This window comes from Rhinolophus hipposideros (genome assembly GCF_964194185.1).
Source record: "Rhinolophus hipposideros genome assembly, chromosome: 13".
NCBI lineage: Eukaryota > Metazoa > Chordata > Mammalia > Chiroptera > Rhinolophidae > Rhinolophus > Rhinolophus hipposideros.
In genome coordinates, this window is record NC_138059.1 from 30,239,367 (window position 1) to 30,262,818 (window position 23,452).

A 23,452-nucleotide genomic window follows, 5' to 3' on the forward strand; every position below is an offset into this window, starting at 1 on the left:
AAAGTGGGTCACGACTCAGGTGCCACAGACTCTCAATATTCTTATCAAGTTTTAGTATTTTTTCTTGAATATATGTTTCTTCATCGGCTTATGCTCTAAGGGTGATTTTCAAGACTGTGTATGGTATTTTAAAATACTGGGGAACAGGTCCATGGAGCTCCTAAAAGTGCCATGCCAAAAATGGAACCTCAGTGTTTGTTTTTAACAAATATGTACAATTTCCATTAAATAGTGCTTTAGGTGCATGTGAGTTTTGATACATCATATTTTTGTTTTTGAGTTCAAGTGTTTCTACATTGCAAGGTAATTTTTTTTAATCCAAGGATTATTTAGAAATGTACTGCTTAGTTTCCATTTAGGGATTTTTCTATTTGTCTTTTTAGTATTGATTCCTATCTTTGTTCTACTGTGTACAATGAGTATTCTCGTGATTTCAATTATTTATAACGTGTTGAGACATTCTTATGACCCAGCATGTAGTCAGTATTGTTAAATGCATTTGAGGGGAAAAATCTGTATTTTGCAATTATTTACATAACCTTCTTTATATGGTAATTAAGTCAGGTTGGTTAATTTTGTCATTGAAATATTCTATATCTCTACTTTTTTTTTTTTTGTTATTCTCTAAGCTACCAAGTAAGATATGTTAAATCAATACTATGGTTGTGATTTTTTTCTGTTTATCTTGATGCTACTTTACTAGATGCATGCATATTTAGAAAAGGGAATTATGAAGTCTTCATCTATATCTCTAGTAGTATTTCTTGCTTGTATTACTATCAAGTACTATTTCTTTGTAGTAATATTGCTACACCTACTTTCACTTGGTAGTTTGTGTATCACTTTCCATCTTTTTTACTTTTAGCCATTCTGTGCCCCTATTTTCAAAGTGTATGCAGTAAAGAGTTATAATTTCTATGTGAATACAGTCTAATGTTTATCTTTTAATTGAAAAATTAGGTTGGTGCAAAAGTAATTGTGGTTTTTGCAATTATTTTTAACCTTTTAAACTGCAATTACTTTTGTACCAACCTAATATTTGGTCAGTTGCATATTATGGTAATTATTGACATGTTTGAGATTAAATCTTTAATCTTATTATTTCCTCCTACTTATCCTATCATTTATTTCCTTTTTCCTCCTTCCTTGCTTCTTTTGAGTATCAAGTAATTTTTAAAGTTATTTTTCTTCCCTGTTAGTTTATTAGGTATACATTCTGTTGTTGTTTTAGTGGATAGCACAGGATTACATTGTGTACCCTACATTCTTAGAGACGATTATTAATTAGGACTTTTACTAGAATATAAGAACCTTTGAACATTTTATTCTATCCACCATCTCTTACCTTTCATGCTAATGTTGCCGTATATTTTGGACCTAGACCTACCCATATTTCAAACCCCACAAGACATTATCATTTTATAGAGTCAGTGGAACTGTAACAGCTACATACAATGTCAGAAAGGTAGTAGATTGAGGGAGGGGGGTTATCACTTTGTGAGGGGTGTAAATGTCTAGCTATTACATTGTTTTGTACAGCTGAAACTAATAATAATAATAATAAATTAGTATTGATTTAGATTTATCTGTATATCTGTCCTTTCTGAATCTCAGTGTTTTCATCTGGGATCATGTTTCTTCTGCCTGAGCAGTGCTTTAGACATTTAGTATAATTCTGTTGAAACAAAGTCTCGCATTTTTTTTGACTGAAAAGGTCTCATGTCATCTTCATTTAAAAAATTTGAATTAAACTTATTTTGAGATCAATGTAGGTAGACATGCAATTGAAAAAAACAATGCAGAGGAAAACCATATATACACTTTACCCATTTTACTCCAAAGATAATATTTTGCAAAACTCCAACCAGGATATTGACATTCAGGGTACAATCATGGTACAGAACATTTCCATCACCACAAAGATCCCTCATGTTGCCCTTATACAATCACAGGCACTTCTCTCCCTCCCCAACTCCCTCCTCAATCCCTGACAACCACGAATCTGTTTTGCATTTCTGTAATTTTGTCATATCAATAATGTTATATAAATGAAATCATGCAGTATATGACATTTTGAGATTGGCTTTTTCACTCAGAAAAATCTCTGGACATTCATGCAGAATTTTGTGTGCATCAATAGCTTGTTCCATTTTAGTACCGAGTACTATTCTTGTTGAATGGTATGGATGTACTAAAATTTGTCTACCCATTCATTCATTGAAAGCATCTGAATTGTTTCCAATTATTGGCCCTTACAAAGAGAGCTGCTATAAGCATTCATGTATAACTTTTTGTGTTAGCATAAGTCTTCATTTCTTTGGAATACCTAGGAGTACAATTGTTGAATCATATGGTAGTTGCATGTTTAATTTAAAAAGAAAAAAAGTCAAATGATTTTTCATAGTGGCTGCAAGAGCTGAAGAGCTATTTTCTGGTGTGTTTTCAGCAATGATTTTGAATGCAGTGCATTGTGTTTTCTACTATTTTGCCTTAAATAAGATAGAACTTTCTCTCTCTTTTTCTCCTGGAGGCTCCACTCACCAGGAATTTATCACCAGAGCTAGAGAAAGGCTGATGGCCTGCCTTTCCCAGTGAGATAATGTAGCCCTTGATTGACAGCTGAAGAGAGAAGGAGCCCAGTTTTATGGGTCAAACTTTCCCAGAATGAAGCTTTCATGGAACTGAGCTGAGGGGCTTGGGGAAAGTGGGTCACGACTCAGGTGCCACAGACTCTCAATATTCTTATCAAGTTTTAGTATTTTTTCTTATCACTTCTCGGCCTTTTGGCTAAGATCAAGTGTAGTATTTTTTCTTGAATATGTTTCTTCATCGGCTTATGCTCTAAGGGTGATTTTCAAGACTGTGTATGGTATTTCAAAATACTGGGGAACTCATTTTATGGGTATTTTAAAATACTGGGAATACTCATTTTACAATATGAGTGATTCAGTTTCTCTGCATCCTTGCCAGCATTTGGTATTTTCATTATTTACATTTTAGTCGTTTTGATAGGTGTGTAGTGATATTTCGTTATGATTTTAACTTGCATTTTCCTAATGGCTAATGACGTTGAAATACCTTTTCCTGTGCTTGTCATCTGTATATATTCTTTGGTTGATCTATTCCTGTCTTCTGCCAATTTTCTAATTGAATGGTTAGTTTGTTTTATTGTTGAGTTTTACTGTTAAAAAGTCCTTTTGTTGCTTCTTTAAAGTTAATATAACTTTGTTTTTTAAACTTACTGCTTTTAAGATTCTGTCTTTGTCTTTAGTTTTCAGCAGGTTGTCTATGTGTGATTTTCTTTGTAGTTTTTCTGTTTGGGGGTCTATAGGGCTTCCTAATGCTGTTGTTTTGTATCTTTTGTAACTTTTGGACATTTCTCAGACAATTTTCTTTAAATATGGCTTCTGTCCTATCTCTATTCTCTCCTCTCCGAAATACACGTGTTAGCCTTTTCATCATGTCCCAAATGTCTCTGACATTCCTTTCTGTATTTTTTTTCTTTCTTATACTTTTTTTTTTATCTTTTTTTCTTCTTATACTTCAATCTAGATATTGTCTGCTGATCTATCTTTAATTTCACTAGTTTTCTCTTATGCTCTATCTTCCCTGCTCTTCAACCCATCTACTATGTTTTTAATTTCAATTGTTGTATTTTTCAGTTCTTTAATCTTAGTATGTTCCTTTTTATAGATTTCATTTTTTACATGTGGAACACTCCATCTTGCCATCCATTTCCTTTAACATATTGATTATAGTTGTTTTAAAATCACTGTCTGGTATTTACAGATGAATCATCTATGGATCTACTTCTATTTTCTATTTTTTTCCTTTTAGATTTTGATCTGTTAGATCTGTCTCCTGGCATGATTAATGATTTTGGATTGAATTGGAAGTGGTGTATGAAAAATGATAGGGGCTCTAAATGATGGCATCTTCCTTTAGAATGGGTTAATTTTCTCTGGAAGGTAGTTAGAATAGGGGCAAATTACCTTGACCTAATTAATTAGGTATTATAATAATTCCAAGATGGATACTAGTCTTTATGAGGGTGCATCTATTCCCGGTTTTCTCTTACTTCTAAGGCATAGCTTTTTAGTTATGACACCTAAAAACTTGGAAGTGGTGTATGAAAACTTAGGGTATTTACCAACTCTGACTCCTTGAAAGATCCTGTACTCCAGTTTCTGTCTCCCTGAGACTACAAGAATGCTAACCTCTCTCTTTATGTTTGTACCCTCTTTGCTGTAGTTTTATGCTTTACTTCTTGTTCTCTTTTATAATACCATTTAAGAATTAGCAAATGCTTCAAGGGGAAAATGGTTCAGAATGTTGAGATTGCTTCTCTGTGATTCCTTTTTTAAAATCAGGATTTTTATTTCTAAAGTGCTAGATGCCTTTGAATATTTGTACTCCAAATTTTGTCTCTCCAGTCTCTAAGACTGCCAAAAGCCTCATACCCCTTAAGAATCATCCAATAATTTCAGGAGAAAAGTAGCAGATAATGTGGGCAATGTTAGGCTTATATCAATACATTTTCCTTTTATCTGAGATCTTGGAATTTAAAGCTTTTTTGTCTTTGCTACTCTTTGATGCCTTCCAATCACTTTTTTAAAAGTCCAGCTATTATTGTTATCTCAGTGAGTGTATTGTTTTGAACACATAAAAACCCATCATAGTGGGAAACAGAAGTTACCCAGGCATGTGCAATGCAAATATTGGCTTCAGTTAAGACTAAAATAATTTGGACACAGTTTTATTCAGGATATTTTTACTATTTTACTTTGCCTATTTTTCTTGATTCAAATCTTCCTGATTAGATTTTTCTTGTCATATTACTCCTTAAGCCTGAACTAGAATATGATCATTAGCATTCCCAGATGCAGAAAAGATAAGTTGGCTTTTCCCCCTCATCAGAAATTTAAAACAAACAAACAAACAAACAAAAAAACCAACATTCAAATATAAAATAAACATAAGAGATATTTCAATTCTTTTTAAAAATATACCAAATGTAAGTTATTTCCAAAAATGTGTGGAGCCACACTCCTAGATGTATATCCTGGCTCTGCCACGTACTAGGTAGGCAAGTTACTTAATCTTTCTAGGTTTAAGTTTTTTTCAGTTGTGAAATGTGGGAAAGAATAGTATTTGCCTCATAAGGTAATTACAGTAAATGATGTAATGTATCTACTGTCTTAAAACAATGTTCCACATATAGTAAGTGCTCAATTAATGTCAATTAATGTAAAAGATCCAATATCCCAGCAATAGCCATAAAATACATCAACATATAACTTATGTACATTCATAATAAATATTTATGATTTGGTAGAGATAAGTTTGATTTACTTGGTAAATTGACTTGGACCCATCCACTGCTAGAAAATTTTGTGATAAATCAAAAATTTTTGCTTTTTCCTTCCTTTGCACTTTTTGGTGGCTTAGAGGAGGTTCTCTATTCTCTTTTAGTGAGAAGACAAAGGAACCATTTCTTTTTATTGCTCGGCATTTATTTCCCAATAGTTAAGTCACTCAACATTTATTGAACACTTATTATGTTCCACGCTGCATACTAACTGTAGAGTTGTAGAGATGAATAAGATTCCATCCTTTCCCTAAAGGTCTTTGTAGACTTATCAGAGTCAGACAGATAAATAAGAAATGACATACACATTGAGCCATCAATCCTGTAGCAAGGTGTCAGAATTTTATAACAGATTAACTTTATAATCCTTATAACAACCTTAGGATGTAGGCACTGAAGCTCAGAGGACTTTAATAACTTGCTCAGATGAGATTTAAAGCCAGTGACTGCAGAAAATAGGTCCACAGCCTTCCCACCAGTGTTAAGACAGGGAGACAGTGACATTTCTACCTAGAAACACTGAATAAGTGGCTGATTATAGTTGTCTACTCATGGCCCAGACCACCTGTTAATTCAGGTATGTGAACCCAAGTCAAACTGGCTTAGTGGCATTTACTAGTTATTTCCGGCAAACTGCTCAGACTAATAATAGGCAGCCTTGACATGCATATAGCAAGTGAAAACTATAATGCGAAGTTTTTTGAATGGGTATTTTTAAATTCAATGAATCATTTTCACCTAAAAAAATGAGTTGACATTGAAAAGAATAAAATGACACATGTTCTCTTCAATGTGATGGGCAGTGATTGGAAAAGGCCCTTATGTGTATTTCCTGTGATATTTTCAATAACATTTGTATTAATTAGCCAAATTGGTAGAAATCTGAGCTCCAAAGAGATCGTCATCACAATTTCAACTCTGAAGGAGATCGGTAGCTTCCTTAGCTATTACAGGAATCTCTAATCATACTAGGTAGCTGGCAAGGGGAAATAAGTGATGGCAGGTTGGTAGCATACTACATTAGAAAAAAGGATTATATGAGTCCACTTTTCGTATTGGTCAGTCCACTGATTATAATCAGTTTAAGCCTAAGTCAGTATATAGCAAAATATGCTTAGTCTTACGAATAATGGACAATTAAAGAAAGGTGTTAGTTTTTACTAAATTTCAAATAAATTAAAGCCATGAGTTTTAGGAATTTTTAGAGCTGAGAACTTCTTGTTTCAGAGGACGTCACCTATTGGCAAAGAGTGGTACTGCAGTTTTATTCTATTAGATGCTGAGTCTGCGTGAAGAGGAAGGGTTTAGGCAGCCACAGATTTTGGAGTGAGGGAGATGATACAGCAGGCAACTCAGAGAACGTGGGGCCCTGAAAGTCAAGGAAGATGTGCTTTCTCTCCTCACTTCCCATTCCCCTCATTACTAGGATGTGTATTTCTGAACAAAACCGGAACTATAACTGGAACAAATTGCAAATTTGTAAATTGTGGCTGTGGCTGAAATCTGCCCCTCGTGAGACATCCTGGCCCATTTAGATAGACATTGGAGTCAATGAGCCAATTGTCCTTGTGCAAACAGGTAAATTCCATGCTGTCATTAATTGGAAATTAAAGGGGGGGCATTCATTATGGCCTTACGGTTTGGTTTTACTTCTGCAGTGCTATAGCTAATAGCATCAGGAAAATAACTTTTCAAATAAAAATATATCTTTCTCTCCATTGGAGCTGGGAGAGAAATAAAGCAGAGGAAGATGAAATAGGAGGAGTCTGTGGCCAGTTTGGACCTTAGTCTTATTGTTCAAGAAGAAATTTCTGACTCTGAAGAAATTTTTTTCTTTTAGCATGACAAAAATGTAATCTGCCCAGCTGGTTTAGCTTCCATTTATATTTTGCAGCACCCTAGAGCTACTTTATTTTATTTTATTTTTTTAAGAAGCCAGCATAGAAATCTTGCTAATGCTGGCATGGGAAGATCCTCAGGGTTTTCATTTTATTTTATTTTTTATTATGTTAGTTTCAGGTACAAACAATACAATGATTAAACATTTACACCCTTCACAAAGTGATAACCCCCCCAATCTACTACCCATGTGACACTGTACATAGTTGTTACAATACCATTGACTCTATTCCCTATGCTGTACTTTATATCCCTTGACTATATATATATATATATTTAATCATAGTTGACATTCAATATTATTCTATTGCAGCTTCTGGTGTACAGCGCAGTGGTCAGGCCTCTACAGTCTATGCAGTGGTCCCCCATAAGTCCAGGACCCATCTGGCACCCTACGTAATCTGTATAACATTATTGATTACATTCCCCATACTGTATTTCACGTCCCCGTGACTATCTTGTGTCTACCAATTTGTACTTTCTAATCCCTTCACTTTCTCCCCCATTCCTTCCCTCCTCCCATCTAAGGTTTTCTAAAGCAATCTCTTCACCCTTGCCTTTGCTCGCTTTGTCCTTTGAAGGAGTATATGTTTTCTGAATGTAGTTTTCAGTACTTTCCTATGGATTTTATTTTGTTTTGTTTAATTGGCTTCCTGTTAGCAAGAATGAACTAGAAAGTAAGCAGGTGTGCAGAGTTAGAAGTAAGCGAGGGTGGTGACATCAAAGATATGCAGGACTGTCCTTTTATTCTGCTGCTCTAGGCTTTCACTGCACTTTGCATTGACAGGACGCTTACCCATTTATTGCCTGCTGAGCCCCACAGGGGTGTGAAGAGAGCATTTAGGAGGGGAGGATTTGGCATCTGTGTGGTATCCCAAAGCAAAGGTCCAAAAAAGTTATAAATATGATCATAAGGTTGTTTTAACGTAGCTCTGCTTTGAAAGTCTTTTGCTCATCATTCTTGCATGCTAGACATTTTACAGTGCAGGAATTCTGCATTTGTCACCCGATTTCCCCATCTAGTTGGTGTCAGGATTATTAGATTCTCTCATCTAACCCTGAGCTACCACCTCCTATGTTTCTTGTTTTTCTTTCTATCACTAACATGGCTCAGTACATGGATGTGGATTCTTATATAATTTAAAAAATATCTTTACTTCCAACTCCCCTTTAGCTTCTGTTTTTATCCATTTGCTTACAAATAGATTTAATTAGCTCAGAACATTAACCCCCGCATTTTTCAGTGTCTTTTTTTTCTGTTCTACAGGAAGAGACCCAAGTTTCAGGCTGGTGGTAGCGAGATGGATGGAAATTTCAGAGTGGCACGCATTTTCCTGCAAATAACTGTAAAGAACAGACAGCGAAGTCTTAAAGAGGAAAGTTGTAGGCACTTTTGAGTCACAGTTTCGGGGGCTGAGGGAGCTGTCCGTGATGGTTACAGGGAGTATGCGTGTGCACACACACGCGCACACACACACACACCAGAGTGACAGATGACCTATTGAAATAATTTCAGAGCTGTTCTGTGGTTGCTACGACAACCAGTGCTCTCTTGGCTTTCATCTGGCCATGTGACAGGGACTTTGACGTCAGCTGGAGGCAGAGTCTGTGGCTGAGTCCGCACAGTCAAAGGCCTGTGAGGAGCCGGTGGATGCTGGCCGCCCCCGCCGCTGCCGCCGCTGCTTCCCAGGGGCTGCAGAGCATGGACTGTTAAATCTGGTACTTCTTCTGTGTGAGGTAATTAGTTTGCTTTCTATACAGTTAGATGTTTCATAGAGCATTGTGGTTTTCCCCTCTGTCTTACCTCCTACAAGTTTGTCTTCATGAACAATTATTGTTGTACCAGAGGAAAAATGTGAAGCGGCTTCTAGTTGCTAATTTTGTGTGGAGCCTCTGGAATGTGGTTCAATTTGGATAAATGTTCTGTGAAGTAGGTTAAAATATAATCATCTTTCTTGCTCCACCCTTGCTAATATGACATTATGTAGAGATATGGATTTTGCAGCTTGAGCCAAATGTTCCCCATTGAATTCCAGAAATCCTTCAGTATTGTTTGGGATTGAAAGACTCCAGCATAGCCTTGCAATATGCTGCTAACTTCGCTATTTTTTTTTTCTCCACAATTGCTACCCTCTTCTGAATCAGCTCAGAATAGTTTGGAATTTGGTTTCCGTCTTGTTTGCAGCACTCATAATTAGCAACAGTAGGTACAGCGGGAAAGAACATTATACTTTGAAACAAAAGTTGGGTTTTTCTTGTAAATAGGGTATTCGGAAAATACCAGGGAAAAACAGCTTCCTGTTTAGAGAAAAATAATCTAGACTATGCCAAGGAAGTTGGGGTGGAACCTCCTCCATGTGTGCATGCAGTTGTTCTTTGGTTGTTAGAGCAAAGTGCACATTTGCAGTATCTTGCTCTGAAAATTCAGCTGTGAAGAGAATAGCATTGGATGGTCTTCCCTAAAGAGTCATGTAAGCTGTTTTTATATTTAAAAATTGAACTAATTACCTAGAGAAGAAAATAGTAGCCCTAAAACTAAATTGTCATTGGTAGATTTACTTTAATTCAAACATAGATAGAAATAGTCACTAAAAATTTGCTCTAGATCTTAAATAAATACTTTGTAATTGATTAATAATGCCTTTTCTCTCTTTATTCCTATAACACTGCAAAATACAAGTTGGTTTATTTGCCTTCCCAAGTTTAGTATAATAATTTTGAATTTTCTATCATTGCACACAAATTGGATCGTTTTGTAGCTTTGTAATTCAAAGAATACCTCTGGTATTGAAGTTAATCAAAGCCTGAATATAGAACCAGGTTTCTAAATCTTACAAATTCAACAGGAAAACCAAAAGGCAAATTTTAGAGCAGTACATGTAATATACCTACTGTTTTATTGAATAGAAAATAGTCATTTAACTATGTATATGAGGAATATATATTCTATGGTATGTGAATTATATCTCAATTTAATGCAAGAATGTATTGTTCTTATTGTTTGTGCTCTTTATTAGTTTCTGAATTCCAGTAGCATTTATTTTACTCTGGACATGAGCTTTTTGAATAGTATTTGGCTTCAGTGATAAATGAATGATTGTGGGTGCACCAAGAATTTCTCAATAGTTTTCAATGAGTGAATTTTCATTTAAGTAGCTGGCATTGGATATGTCTCTTTTTGGCCAGAGTCTTCATTGAGGATTTTCCGAAAAGTCTAATGTGCTTATATGCTAAAGGCACATTTACTGAGGCACATCTCATTATTTAATTTATCTCATAACTCACAGGCCATCGTCTTAACATCCCTGGAAATATGTTAATTGATTTGCAACATTTCAAATGTAGCACTGTTATTTAAAAGCACTGTCTTTGATGGAGTACTTTGATGTTTACTTTTTTTACTCAAAATAAGGCATTATCATTATACTTTTCCAAGTAGCTTTCTTGATGCTCTTTCTATGATGTTTTAAATTAAGGTTATAAAATAATTGTATTCAGTGCCCTTATGAAACAGACTGGATTGTGGCGGTATGAAACATAAGAGAACAGCTCAGTGTGGATGGCACAGTGCCAATGACAAAGTTTATCATTAGAAGAAAGCAACCGATGCTATGATAGCAGAGATTTTTCTAGAACCTACAGGTCTTTTCTCATGGCAAAATAAGAAAAAAATATGACTCTCATCAGAATCCTCTATTTACAACAATGAAACTATATTGAATTCAAGGTCAAGTTTGTTTCAGCTTCAAAAAGATGCTAGCAAGAAATGATTTGCTCTAGAAACCTGGCTGTTACGTTATTAAATATTTTGTGTATAGTTTTAGGGATTTTTCACCTTTGTGGTGCTGTGGACCTCTTTGGCAGCCTGGTGAAGCCTATAGACTCCTCTCAGAATGATGTTGTTAAATGCTAAGATAAGGTATACAAGATTACAAAGGGAACCACTGTTATTGAGATACATTAATCAACATTTTCAAAGTTGTGATATATGCTTTGTTAATAATGTATTATGAAATAATACAAACTAGCAGCGGGTATAACTACCATAATTATAAAGTAGTGTTGAGTGTAAAAGGTATTTCGAGATATCTGTAATGACTATAATGTGATATAAGAATATCTGTCATTTTTCTTGGTCACCAAATCATAGGTACTATGGTTTGTGGTCTGCATTTTAATTAAAAGAAATACTAAATTTCAGTTTGAAGTTAGTGAAACTAAAGATGTAATATTTTCCCCATCCAAGTTCCTGGATCCCCTTGAATTCTGTCTACCCCTGGGTTAAATGATATGTGACCTAGTGATGCCAAAAGGTTATAGAACTGCACTAAACAAAATCCACACCACCATTTCCACATTCAGTTCCACCACGTCTATTTGTATTGTCTGAATGTGTGAATTTCACAGTATTTTCTAATTTCTGTATGAAAAGGGATGATATATCTGTATAGCTTCCAAACTGGAGCTTTCTTTTATTTTCCTCCTTGAAATCCATAAGCAATCTTCTGTTTCTTGGACTGAGAAACTCTTAGGAGGTTAGGTGAGTGTTAAGAGGACAAACAGTGTTAATGCAGGTTATGCAAGTTAAAACCATCAACCATAGAAGTAAGACTATAGCTATTTACAAAGGGACTTTTATCCCCTCAAAGAAAATAAGCAAGTAGTACTTAGATGAAGAATGCCGGATGTTATATGAGATCATAGCTGAAGGAATACTCTAGAAGGTACTTTGTGTACAACATTTGAAATGAGCCTTAAAGAACTTATATAACTTCCCAGTTTACTGTAAAGCACATACATGCATGAATCGATAAATTGTAATGTTAATTCCAGTTACTCAGGACGGGGCCTGCAGGTTTATCTACCACATGGTCCCCAGGACAAAACACATTCAAAATGAAGTCGGGAATGGAGATGCTTCCCAAGTAATTTGAACTCAGAATCTTATTTGACTTATTATTGCTTAATGGGACTATGTAAGTAATTGTCTCATTCCCCATGTCACATTGAATTTGCAGAAGATATTGCTTAATTTTTCTCTCCAACCAACTAGGTAACTTTGCAGTTGGTTGGCTGACATCATGGATCACTGCCTTTCTAGCCCTGCGCTTAGAGTGTCCAAAGCCATCTTTTCTATTACATCAGCCCCCACCATCTCAGCATGAGAGAATTGGAGCTATGACGTTTTACACAAGCTGTTGTTTAAACTCAATCCAAATCCCTTGCATTGAAATGGAAGCTTAACGATGATCTTAGTGTGTTCTCTGGGAAATTATGAAAGAGGATTTTCTCAAACATTCCTTATTCACTGGACTAGGAAAGAACACCTGCTTTCGGGGCTTTGATGAAGAAACTTGGAAAAAGTCTAAAATATCTTCCTCAAGACTGTACTGTTTGCTTCTTTGACAGCAGGTGTTTGAAATTTTAAGTTCAGAAAGAAATGTGCCATTACTTTTTATGAAATCAACCGTTATTTAAATCGTGCCTTGTGATGGAAATCCAAATAGAAATAGCATTCCAAAGTATGTGTTTTTTTATTGTTTCCAGAAGTGGTGCCATAAGCATTAGTGCTCGTTAAGACTTTGATATAAAAATTATATGCTAAATATTTAATATCACTGGAGCCACATTCTCCAAACGAAAGATAGTCTGTTCTATTTATCTCTGCCGTGAGCTTTAGTTTTTTTGGACATCTTTTTATAAATACCTTTAATTAGAGACACAGCATCCTTTTAAAATTTAGTTTACATTAATGTAAATCATAGTATACACAACTACCATTAAAGTTCTATATATAATTTACAGGAAAGAAATGTCTAGTCTGAAAGATATTCCAGCAGCTGCTTATCCTAATGGAATTTTTTTCTGAATTTTGTCCCAATGGCTGCAGGAACACCAAAGACTGCATATTGCTTTTATGCAAGGAGAAACTTTTTAAAGGATGATTCTAGATTTTCTTTAATGAATTTAAACCCTATCCATTAGAGGTAGATGTTGAGAAGAGTGTTACATTCTTTGGCTGTCTGCTTAGCTGACTCCCACAGACTTTCCTGTGATTCATACATCTAAAAGCACGACCAATTTTGTGATGACCACGCTTACAACATCCTTGGAGATAAAATAAAAAATAACATCTTACAAGTTATCCCATCCTATGCCTTCCTACATCTTACCACGGATCAGGTGCAGCATGAGGTAACATCACTCAATCAGCAAGTATTTATTAGCTGGTTACCATATCCACAATATTAGAAGAGGCATTTTGGTCCCTCCCTCATGTGATCCCTGAGTGGTCTGTGCCACTGGCACAAAGAGCCCATGTTACTTTATCGACTTCTGACTTTTACTTGCCTGAGCTTCAATTCAAACATTTGGTCTTTCATGCATTCAATAATGAATGCATTATGCATTATTCATTATTGAATGAATGCAGTAGGTTTTGAGCATCTACTGTGTGCCAGGCCTTGGACTAGACACCAGAGATACTGTGGTGAACAAGACAGACACCATCATGGAACTTACAGTCTAACTATATAGGCAACCTGCCCAGAGACCTATGTGTATCAGCAGCCAAGGTTTCTCCTCTACCGCCATGCTGGCCAGTGTAGTCAAGAGGAAAATCCTCACTTAAAAGAAAAAAGCAAACTAATATCAAAACAAAAGAGACAAGCAAACAATCTGGGAACTAACAGATTTTACATCAGAGTCAAACCTTAGAGGAGACTTTCTTCAGTTGGTGAACAGCCAGGCTAGTTTATAAGTAATCTATTCATATTAGTATCAGGGGTTCCAGATCAGTATGCCCAGCTTTACTTCCAGTGGGCCAAAGGCTATCTGTCCTCCAGTTCAGAAGAAAATGAGACCTTTTAGGTACTTACCTAGGGAATAATTTTCTTTCATGCAAATACTCTGTCGTATGCAAATAATGAGAAGCATTTTATTTTATGAAAGGAATTCTTAAGTTAGTGGTGTCCAAGTATATCCATCCCATCTGCTCTGTACTTACCCCATCAAGATAGGCTCACTGCTTTAATAAACAGCCCAAATCTCAACAGCATAATTTAGTACTCTTCATTTCTTGCTCACTCACAAATCAGGTTTGGGAGAAGGACTCTGCTCCACACAGTTATCCAGAGATTCAGGCTCCTTATAGTTAGATAAACTGATCCAGGGGCAAATCCTGTCTGTAACCACTTGCAGGTGTTACTTTGGGAAAGTTTCCTAAGTCACAGTTTTCTTATCTGGATAATATTAGTACCTGCTTTATGGATTTTTAAGTTAACTTCCTTGGCACAGTAACTGACAGGTATTAGGTACTCAATAATGAATTGTTGTCATTAATATTCTACCTCTGATAGTGCTATCATCACCACCATCCCTCCAGAAACCAAAAATCACCACTGCCCAAATTGGAGGAGGGATCTCCCTGGTATTATAACAGCTAACACTTGGGGAGCTAGATAGTCTTGTAAGCTCTTTTACAAGTAAGTGCTGTTTTCTTCACAACATCCAGTTTTTTAAATAAGGAACCTGAGACAAAGAGAGCTTAAGCAAATTGCCCAGTGTCACACAGTATATAATGGAGCTCTGGATGTTTGACTCTTGACTCCTGGCTCTTTATTCACTGTGCTATGCTGCCTTTCAAACTGGAATATATTGTACTTTTCCTAGAAGTAGTGTTATATGTTGTGACAGATTGTACTCTCCAAAAATGGCCATATAATTATATTGATTTCCACATGCTCTTCTAGAATCTTGCCTCTCTCCATCAAGAGGTGGGTCTATTCCCCTCCCTTTGAATCCACATAAGCTTGTGATTGGTCCAACTGACAGAGCACAGTGGAAAGAATGCTAGCTGACTTCCAAGGCTGGATCATAAAAAGAACACAGTTTCTTTTTCTCTCAGCTATTCTTTGTTTCTCCAGCACATGACACTTGCCCTTGGAAACCAGCTGTCATGTTGTGAGGAAGCCCAGACCATACAGAGAGGCCACATGTAGGTATTTCAGCCAACACATCCAGGTAAGGTCTCAGCCAACAGCCAGCATCAACTGCCAGACCTGTGAGAGGGCAAACCTTCAGAGGATTCCAGGCTCCAGCATCAGATCACCCTTACCCCTCCTGACACCAGGTAGACCAGAGATGAGCCATTTCTGCCCAGTCCTGCCCTAAAATTGCAGATTCATGAACAAAATAAAAATTGTAATTGTTTTAAGTCCGTAAGTTCTAGAGTGATTTCTTGGACACCAGAGTAACTGGAACAAATGGGGTAATTAGAGATGACTGAGATACCAGTATTGAAGATGAAACTTTAGGTATATATAGATTAAATAGGTTTTTGTGTTTTGGCATAAATATCTAATTAAATAAATTCCGGAGGAACATATATTTCAGCTACCAGTCGAATTACAAATGGGCTTTAGGTACACATCTTGTTTGGAAATTTGGAACAGTCTTACAGTTTAATGCTGTTGCCGGTTGTAAGAGAAGATTTGGGCTACACTGAAACCGGACTGTGTGCCTTAGTAAAATCTCCCATTTTGCCTCTTGCTACCTGGGGCCCTCTCTGTGGGACAGTCCAGTGTGGGTGGCAGTACTTTTGCCATTTTCCTCTGGTCACTTCTTAGTTCTTTTTATCTGCTTTTTGTCTCTCTCTCTCACACCTACTCTGTCTAATCTGCTGCTTAGTTTTCTATTGTTAGACCCAGCTGTCTCATTGACACTCTCTTTGGACCCATTTCCAATGCCTCTAAGCCTTCTCTCTCTCTCTCTCTCTCTCTCTCTCTCTCTCTCTCTCTCTCTCTCTCTCTCTCTCTCTCTCTAATTGTTTATAGTAAAGCTGGGAAATTCCTCTTGTCCAGGTAAGATTTAGTTCATTCAGCAAAGCCTTTATCCTCTTGACAAAGCTGCCAAAATGGCAGCTATCCCACTAGCTTGCAGCTCCAAGTGTTGGTCAAACCTAGCACTTGGAATACTCAGAAATGTCCTTGTATTCTCACTCAAGGAGGCATCTCTGTCTCTTCTGCTGCAGAGAAATCAATACCCCTGACTCTCTTCACACTTACTTAAATGTCACCCCCTTCGGTGAGTCTTCCCACTTTCCATTTAGAAGGCTAATCGGTTTGTTTGCTCGTTCATATATTCATTCAATGTTTGTTAACTCCATATAGTGGGCCCTGGAGTTAAGCACCTATGATAAGCTTTCTTTCGTGTTCAATCACTGGTAATGTTCCTCCAGTTGTCTCTCATTTGCTTACCATAGACACCAGGCAGATATGGTTCAATCATCCAGACCTTTTAATGACCAGCATGTGTCCCACCTCATCCAAGATATTCCAGCTAAGTAGGATACTGCAAGGGTATTGTAAGACCAGCCAATCTTTGAAAAGGTTATAGTCCTTTTGGGGAGATTGAAGCATATGCAGCTGAAGTCCAAAGCTATGTCTTCCATGTTGGCTACAACCTGTCATACACCTAGTGTAGTGTTGGACACATAGTATCTACTCATTAAATCTCTGGTAAGTGATTAATAAATAGATTAACTACTGAAGGATATGTGACATTGAGGTGACTTTAGAAAAGAAGTGAGCTTTGAATTGGCCCTTAAAGGATGAAGAACATTTGCATGACCCACAGAAGTTGAAAGGATTGTCCATGAGTAAGAAACATCATAAGTACATCCAGATAACAGAAATAAGACACTCACCCATCTGGGATCAAGAAAATGGTTGGGAAAAGAAAAAACGTACAATCCATAAGGTGCGTCTGTGGAGTATCTAGAACTTACCAATTTAAAATAAGCAGGATTTAAACTGACAAATAGCAGAAAGCTAGTAAAAGGTTGCACGCAAGTGAGTGACATACGTGTCAGTGTTATCATAGTTTTATCCCTCTGTTTTCTTTTGCTTTGACAATTTATTTTTAAAATCCTGCATATTTGTTAAGTGTTTTCTTTTTCTCCACTTTTCTCATAGAAAAGGTCTAACTTTTTAAATTAAAAAAATGTTAATTCTCTTTTGCCCTCAGTACTGCATGAGCAGCTGTTTTATCTATATCTGGGTTGTATCTGTAGGGAGAGCTGCGTAACTTCATATTTTTAAAATATAATCTGTTATTTATCAAAGTCATATTGACATAAAACCCAAACCAACTGGAAAAATCAAGCCTTCATAACATTTTCTATAGAGCCATACCTTGATGATTATATAATTATAATTAATATTCATAATGAAACCACTGGGATATTGCACCATTTTTTTGACAGACCTTTTGATTAAGTCATCAGTGAAAAACTAAATTATGTTCAGTGAAATTTTAGTTGTAAGTACACTTCTTTACATCCAAAGTCTTTGAAAAATGGCCGTCAATATACGTATTTGGCAACTATCAGAATATTCTAACCAGACCGTCCCATTCTTAAGAAAAATATTGTAGATTACACATGCGAAAAGTGTGATAATATATATGTACAGTATAAAGAATAATAGGAAATCCCTGCTTACCTAACAAAAACACCATTTGTTCATCATTGTAGTGAGGTATAAGTTCACACACTAATGTCGATAAATTCACCACAGTAGCGTGCAGGTTAGTACTACTGGCCCTGGGTTCCAACACCTCACAGGAACTGAATCTGTGATGTATATATATATTTAACTCTCCAGTCACACAAAGTTTTTAAACCAGTTGAGGGCAGAGTGTCAGTTATCTCAGTCTTGGATAGAGGATAAAGGAGGAGCTTTACACTTCTAGAACATGACTCAACATTGAGCTGGCAATTGTGTATGTTTGGCAATGGATTTCTATTTCCTGAGGCCTTTGCCCACCTAGATGCTCCAGCTTCCTGGACATTCAGGAGTGAATAGCTGTGGAACCCTTGATGAGCTCTGAGCTCTCCTACAAGGCCAATTGCCAGGGACAGTTAAAGCCAATTTTTCACTCTCTTGGGGTTTTCTTTATAGAGAGCATAAACAAAATTTTAAAAGGAAGTTATAGTTTCCATGAGATTATTTTTCTGGTATATCCAGAAGACGTTTTCACAAAATAGAAGCTATTTAGGAAAGATGCAACCTCTGGTCCAAATTCCGCTTTGTAAAAATACCTGGTACTAAAATCTGCTATGCTCACCTCCAAAAATGTTGGTCAACTTCCAATTTTAAAAGCCCAATCCATTGCTTTTCAGTAAATAACTCTATTCCTAATCTATCCCTCAAAACAGCCCAGGGCTTAATGCTATGAACTGACCAAGAAGCCATGAACTGTCCCATCAGCATCCTCGCCAGAAGGATTACTTTGGTAAAGTCACAAAGTGAATTGTAAAAGGCACAAAACTTAGTTATGCTACAGGTTGACAAAAAAAATACTGATTTTGAGATAATGTACAAAAGGAAAAGGTCTTACTGAAATCGTGTTAAATAATGTCTAGATTTAAGAAACAGGGAATTTTTATTGTGGTAAAATATATATAACATAAAATTAACAACTTTAACCATTTTTAAATGTACAATTCAGTGGCATTAATACATTCACGTTGTTATGCAACCATCACCACCATACATCTCCAGAACTCCTTCACCTTCCCAAACTGAAATCCTTTACCCATTAAACACTAATTCCCCGTTTTCCCCTCCCCGTCAAGCCCTGGTAACCACCATTCCACTTTTTTTAAACAGGGGCATTTTAAGGACGTTTAAAATATACCTACAGTTCCTCTTTTCCTTGTATAAGCTCTTTAATTAATAAAGTTCCTCCTAAAGTCCCCAAATAATTGGTAGTTTCTTAGGTTTACATAAGTGGACAAAGTTTACACAAAGTTCCATGAGATAGAGATTTTAGACATAGGACAGAGATGATGGTTTGAAGCATGTATTCCAGACTACCTACTTAAACCATATTGAGTACAATTTTTATGTAATCACTCAGCTCACCACCTTGCTTGTCAAAAAGAAAGCCATTGGACTTGAGACTTTCTGGTTCCAACAATTTATATTAGTCAAATAATTTTATATTAGTCTTCTATTAATACTCATTTTAAGTAACTTAAGTATAGAATCAATGTTTATGATAGAACATTTGAAAAATACAGGATAACATAAAGAAAAAATAAATATCACTTAATATTCTACTGCCCAAAATAACCAATATTCATATTTAAAAATTAAACACCACTGTATTTCTTCAACATTATATTTCTTCAAAAAATAGATATTTTCTTCAGTAGAAGAAAAGAACTCTAAAGCAAAGCTGAGGATTTTAACTTCAGATAACTGTTTCTTTAAAGCAGGAATTATTGGTTTCTAACTAAATTGAATTGCCGATTAAAAATTGAAAATCAACCAAATATTTAGAGATTAGGGATTAACAATTTTTAAAAAACTATTTGTTTCTACAAAAGAACAAGACAAACAAATGAGAAGCAAAAACTCATAGACACAGACAATAGTTTAGTGGTTACCAGAGGGTAACGGGGGTGGGAGGTAGGAGATGAGGGTAAGGGGGATCAAATATATGGTGATGGAAGGAGAACTGACTCTGGGTGGTGAACACACAATGGGATTTATAGATGATGTAAGACAGAATAGTACACCTGAAATCTGTGTAATTTTACTAACAATTGTCACCCCAATAAATTAAAAAAAACTAAAAAACTATTTGTTTCTTAATGTAGGTTTATATTCTCAGTTAGTAAAGCTTAGTTAACTATCTCATACTCATAAAAATCAGAAAAGACCATAGATCAAACAAAAATACCTTTGGGGAGAAAATGATTTTTGAACAGATTTCAAAACTTAATCGCATCTTTAGGAATGTTCTCCTGGAAAGACAAAAAAAAAAAATTTGATAAAAAGGATAATCTGCAAGGAACAAAGTCTATAAAGTAAAAAACCACTTTCAGAAGGAAAAATAAATCATTGAAGTAGTTACTTTCCCCAGCAACCTAGAGCTCACAGAGAGTTTTGAGGACTCATCGTATTTATTGACCCTCTTTCTTGACAATAGATGCTTAATTTTATTTGCTTCAGACACCAGTGTTTTTTTTATATTCCCTTAATTGTTTAAATATAAACTGTATTTTAGTTTGCTTCATATTTAGGCTAGGATTGCCCTTCATGGATATTTATCTTCCTAGAGTTTCTAAGTATCTTTCTTTTCTCTAATTGACCTGGAAAAACTTAAATTTTAGTATATATGTGACATGTCATAGTTTACTTCTTGATTCTTAAGTATCCAGTTTGGCCATGATAACTCTTTGCTTGTTGAAGATGTTTTTCACCAAGCACTCTGTCCTGCTATTCTAATTCGTACTAAATATAGGCTGTTTCCCTAGGATTTCTTTCTATCACAACTGGATTATTTCCATTGTTTCCAGGTTAATCTATTTCTTAGATTCATTTTCCATTTTGCTAGAGTATATTTTTTTATTTGCTGTTTTCAAATGGCAAAAGAAGGGCTAAGTCCTTGTAAATCTTGATTTTGCTCTCATAATTGAAAAGTAGATTCAAAATAACTACATCACAATTTTACAGGCTTTATTCCATCGTCTTTTAGCCACCTGAAAAGCAAATGCAAATCTGCTGCCATTTTGATTCCTTTGTAGACAGCTTTTATTCCCCTGCTCTGTGAGCTTTCAGAATATTCTCTTTGTAGTTGGAGAGCATAAATTTACAAGGGAGTATCCAGGTATGTATTTTTTCATGATTCCTCTTCAGGCTTTTTAATCTGAAGACTCAAGGTTTTTTCAGCTCAGGAAAATGTTCTTCTATTATTTCTTTGAAGTGTTCATCTTCTCTATCGTGTTTCTTTTCTTTTCCAATAAGTCTTATTATTGAAAGGATAATATGTCTTTTAACTCTAGGAGATATTAGATCTCTTGGATCTCTCCCCTATGTTCTTGACTTTTCTCTCATATTTTCTCTCTTCTTTTTTATGTACTTTCAGAGAATTTCCTCAAATTTGTATTCTGGATCTCAAATTTATTTTTATGTCATTTCATTTCATTTCAATGATTCATCCTTTCTACTGAAGGTCTTTTTAAAAAATTTTTTCCGTTTTATAAAATCTTTTTGTTTGTTCCTAACAGCTCTTTTTTCGTAGCAACATGCTATTGTTTTTAGATGCAATGTTCTCTCAAATCTCTCTAAAAACAATAATAGTACTTTAAAAAAAAGTTATCTTCTATGTCCTGTTTCAACTGTTTACTTTGGCATCAGTTGTTCCGTTGTTCTTCTAGACCCTTCTCTTTTATGTTGTTGGTTTTCCTTAAATGGTGACTTTGACTATCACAATCATATTTATAAATGAAGAACTGGATTAACTAGCAGAGGTAGTTGGTAAGATTTCCTTGGCTGTATATATGGGAATGTTTTTCTACCATGCTTCTCATGAATGTCAGGGCTGGCAGTGACTGGCGATCATGAGTAGCACATTTGAGAGTAAGAAGAAGAGAGGCAAGTTTATGACTACCCAAACTGCCACAAAAGTCTTTATTTTGGGGCTGAGCTACACTGATGTACTGCCCTTCTGTGCAGAGCGTGAAGTAGGTGGAAAGAGATGGGGGAAAAAGCATTTTGCAGTGCCCTTTTATTAATTACCTTGACTGCTCCTTCTTCTTGTGATTCCAACCCTAAATTCTTCAGGATTCTGTTGGGAAGAATGGCTCTCACTTCTTTATCAACTCTTTCTGAAATCTATTTTATGTGGTGGTTTTTTTTTTTTGTTTTTTTTTTTAATTAATTTTATTGGGGTGACAATTGTTAGTAAATTTACATAGATTTCAGGTGTACAATTCTGTATTATATCGTCTATAAATCCCATTGTGTGTTCACCACCCAGAGTCAGTTCTCCTTCCATCACCATATATTTGATCCCCTTTACCCTCATCACCCACCCCCCACCCCCTTACCCTCTGGTAACCACTAAATTATTGTCTGTGTCTATGAGTTTTTGTTTCTCATTTGTTTGTCTTGTTCTTTTTGGTTTATATACCACATATCAGTGAAATCATAGGGTTCTCTGCTTTTTCTGTCTGACTTGTTTCACTTAGCATTATTCTCTCGAGATCCATCCATGTTGTCACAAATGCTCCTATATCATCTTTCCTTAACGCCGAATAGTATTCCATTGTGTATATGTATATGTGGTGGTTTTTATTGGCTCAATCCAACTGTACCTGTTTGCTGTTTTCCAGAAATTCCTTCAAATTTCTGTCCACTGATGATAACCTTTTCTGATTTCTATCCCTATTATACATTATTCTTTTTCACACATTTTCTGCTACTTAGGTGGAATTTTTGGAGGTAGGACAGGTAAACTTGCATGCTTAGTCTGTCATCTTAAAATGAGACTGTATTTACATCCAGAAGGGTTGTGTCAACATGTTAGTGCATGATGGGCACCAGGCCACGCATGGCACATATCTTACTCTCCACGAAGCCAGTTCTCTTTCTTTCATGGCCCATACAGCACTCCCAACCCTGCTTGGCCATGCGATCAACATGGATCATTTATACAAAGAGAGCAAAGTGAGAGAGAATGGATCGCATGACCCAATTCCATCATCAGACCCATAATATCTGCCTCCAACAAGTACTGCCTCCTTGTCAGGACTTCATTTAGGCCCTGCCTCCTCTAGGAAGCCTTCCTAACTTCCCCAGTACTCCTGTATAATACAAACACTGATTACAACACTAACCACACAGTTCTACAATTTCCTATTTGCCTCTTCCATGAAACTCTAAGCTTCCCAAAGTGACTTGTTTCATATCCACATCCTTGGTGGATCCAAAGGACTGGCATGCATTAAGTGCTCCATACAGGTTGAATAACTGAGTGACTGAACGAATGGACAGGGAATAAACAAGCTTGCTGTTGACTTTGAAACAAATGTTTCCCCCTTTGGGAAGGGTGTTTCATGCAGAAGGAGCATTATCGGCAAAGGCTAAGGCAAATTGGGCATGGCTTGGGGGGTAAATTGGTGGAGATTGTTCCCAGATTATTGGTTCATCCAAATACAATCTCTAATCTCTGCCGTGTCCTTTTGTGATGAACCCTGATTACAGGGTTCTTTGATCTTTGACACCGAACATCTTTGTTCAGTGAGTGCAGGTCTAATTAGAGCTGTTGTGTTTTACTAGAAATGCTGGTGCCTCACCTCTGTAGGTGTCAGTCAAAGCTCCTTTTTGATTC

The 23,452-nt window shown here is 36.0% G+C and overlaps 1 protein-coding gene across 8 annotated transcripts in view; it reads left to right on the forward strand.

The window, feature by feature from the left end:
- NCALD (neurocalcin delta) overlaps positions 1-23,452 on the forward strand; it is a 410,486-nt gene that overhangs the window by 316,449 nt on the left and 70,585 nt on the right. Inside the window, exon 1 of one of the 8 annotated variants that reach the window (XM_081070495.1) lies at positions 8,698-9,004. The exons of 6 other annotated variants lie outside the window; for them this stretch is intronic. The gene's annotated coding sequence lies outside the window, so the exon portion shown is untranslated. Of the gene's footprint in view, positions 1-8,697; positions 9,005-9,652; positions 9,739-23,452 lie in introns of those variants that run through there. One more of the 8 variants, XM_081070499.1, reaches the window with a different exon arrangement.